The sequence below is a fragment of the Melopsittacus undulatus genome, chromosome 11 (genome assembly GCF_012275295.1).
Source record: "Melopsittacus undulatus isolate bMelUnd1 chromosome 11, bMelUnd1.mat.Z, whole genome shotgun sequence".
In the NCBI taxonomy this organism is placed as follows: domain Eukaryota; kingdom Metazoa; phylum Chordata; class Aves; order Psittaciformes; family Psittaculidae; genus Melopsittacus; species Melopsittacus undulatus.
Genome location: NC_047537.1, coordinates 14,595,857 through 14,598,407, shown reverse-complemented (window position 1 = coordinate 14,598,407; position 2,551 = coordinate 14,595,857). Strand labels below are relative to the sequence as shown.

The 2,551-nt window shown below is 53.4% G+C and overlaps 1 long non-coding RNA gene across 1 annotated transcript; it reads right to left on the bottom strand.

Annotated features, from left to right (window-relative positions):
• Nucleotides 1–200: 200 nt before the first annotated feature.
• On the bottom strand, nucleotides 201–1,583 carry LOC115945711 (uncharacterized). The gene is made up of 3 exons (XR_004079980.2): nucleotides 1,443–1,583; nucleotides 1,222–1,277; nucleotides 201–737 (listed from the first exon to the last, which is right to left on the bottom strand). It is a non-coding gene; the product is annotated as an uncharacterized lncRNA (long non-coding RNA).
• Between the last annotated feature and the right edge of the window lie 968 nt (nucleotides 1,584–2,551).

Genomic DNA, 2,551 nt, shown 5'->3' with positions numbered 1-2,551 from the left:
AAAGACCTGTCTCCTTTTGACTTATATATTGTCAAAAGCTTTGGGGACTGCTGTTTGGGTTAGGTTGAAGCTGTTCTTTGCAGTGACTGATCGATAGGCACTCATCAACTCTCTCCATCAGAACATTTATATTTCCAACAGGCCGTGGAGCTCTCCAACAAGCGAAGGCTCACACAAGAAATCATCCGCCTCGGGTTGGCAGCAAACAGAAAACAGGAATATTTATCTTTATTCTAAACCCAAATTTTTGTGGCTAAATAGAGCCAAAAATACATCTCCCCCCCCCGCAACCCTTCCACTTCCCCCAGACACGAGACAGCGCTGAATGTCGAAAGCGACTCTTCCCTGCCACAAATGGACCAAATAAACCCAGCACGAGACTGCTGTTTAGGAGAAACAGATGTGCCTCTGATGCTGTCATCTACAGCAAGCTGCGTCTGCAGACTCATCTTTATGGAGGTATTTATAGAGATGGGGAAGCTGCCGAGGGGGTGCAGAGCCCAGCGCCAGGGGTCACCCCATGCCTGCAGGCTGCTTTATGGCTCTTGAAGGGCTTCACTGTGGGGCTGATGATTCCCCCCAGGGCTCAGCCTTCAAACCAGGCCGACTCCTCTTCTGCATCAGTGCTTAACCCAGTGCCAGGTCCTCCCTGAGCTGTGGAGGGGAGATAGGAGGTGTTGGCATGGGTTGTTTCACCAGGTGTGGGCCAAGGCTGGGATGTGGCAGGTGCAGGGGAGCTGCAGGAGGAGAAGGAGTCATGGTTAATTCTTTGTGGAAAGGATTCTTCCCTGTGAGGGTGCTGAGGCGCTGGCACAAGGTGCCCAGAGAAGCTGTGGCTGCCCCATCCCTGGCAGTGCTCAAGGCCAGGTTGGACACAGGGGCTTGGAGCAGCTGCTCCAGTGGAAGTTGTCCCTGCCTGTGGCAGGGGTTGGAGCTGGAGGAGCTTTGAGGTCCCTTCCAACCCAAACCAGGCTGGCATTGTAGGAGGATTCTATGATTAATTGTTTGCAGAGAGCAGGACCAACAAGATTTATGATCCTTGGAGGATCTTCAGAAGGGAAGGAAGAACAAGGTGAGTCCCTGAGCTGCCCATAGGCATTCAGCAGTTCCTTGTAGGCTGGAGGGGATGAGGAAAGACAGCCTCAGTTCCCCCCAAATCCCACACACGTGTCCCAGCCCAGGCCAGTGTCCCCTTGACTCCAAAGCTGTGAGTTGCCCTACCTGTGCTGGGAGCCACAGCTGGACAGACAGGAGCTGGCCCTTCCTCCCTGGAGTCACTGTGCAGGACACAAGGCCACATCAGTGCCACATCCCCATGTCACACACCCCATCCCCACCCTGGCTGGACCACCACCGGCTCTGCTGCCTTTTCTGTCCCTACGAGATGCTCCTGGCATCCAGGCAGCCACAGAGGAAGGGCTGGATGTACCCTCACTTGGTACCTGAGCTGCTACTGAAAGTGATGGAAGAATGGGCTTTTCCCTTCCAGTCTGAGTTCCAGGCTCTAATTCCTTCCCCCAGAGTGAGCCAGTTTTCCAGAGCCTTCACAGCCTCCCTGGTAGGCAGAGACCTATAAATCCTGGATGAAACAGGAATGAACCATCATTAAAATGCCTGAGGCGTCTGTGAACAGGGCAGAAAGGCAAAGATCAGGCTTTGTACCCCAGGCTAGCACAATTCCCCCAGAGCTGCCTCTATCCCAGGTAACTGCTACATCCCACCTGGCTTTGACTCCGGAGCAGTGTTATGTGGCGCGAGGGTCGGAGCCAGAGTCTCTCCTGGTCTCTTCTTCTCCCTCGGGATACCTGGGGACAGAGGAGATGGGTGAGCTGTGGGCAGCGGTGCCAATTGCAGCTCTTTCTCAGTGCAAGTGGTGACTTGCTGCAAGAAAAGGCAGCTTTGAATCGAAGAAGTAATGACAAAAACCTACTTTTCCCTATGTCCCCCTGGCTCTGCAAAGCAGCCTGGAGCTGCAGGGAGACCAAGAACCTCAGCTCAAACCCCACAAGGAATTGCTGCAGCACATTTTATCCTGGAATATGCTGATTTTATCCAACAATAATTCTTTTTTGTTGTTGTTGTTCTTTTTGCTGGGAAATAAATAAATCATGCAAGTGTTCCATCACCCTCTCTCCAACCAGCTGTCCCTTTATCACAGCCCAGCCTTCCCCTGGGCTTTGGAACTGGGTCAGTGAGCGACATCCAGCAGCAGTTGCTCCCCACTGAAATTCATAGAAAGCAGAGATGGCTCCTGGATGCTTTGGAGTGGCTCAGCTTTGCTCTGCAGCACCAAGCTCAGCCAGGCCTAGTGGGGTGGCTGGAGAAGAGGGCGATGCATCACTTCCCTGCATCCCTCTGCCACGTCAGCGCTCATGGCTTTGCATCTTTGCTACCAGGTAGGGACTGGATGTCTTTGAACCTCTATCCCCAGCCAAAACGAGCCATCAGGCTCAAAAGCCATCTTTGGGGAGCAGCCATATGTGTGTGTGCAGGGACACACGCAGAGCATAACTGCCCAGCACTTGCTGCGAAAGAGGGAGCAGCTTCACCC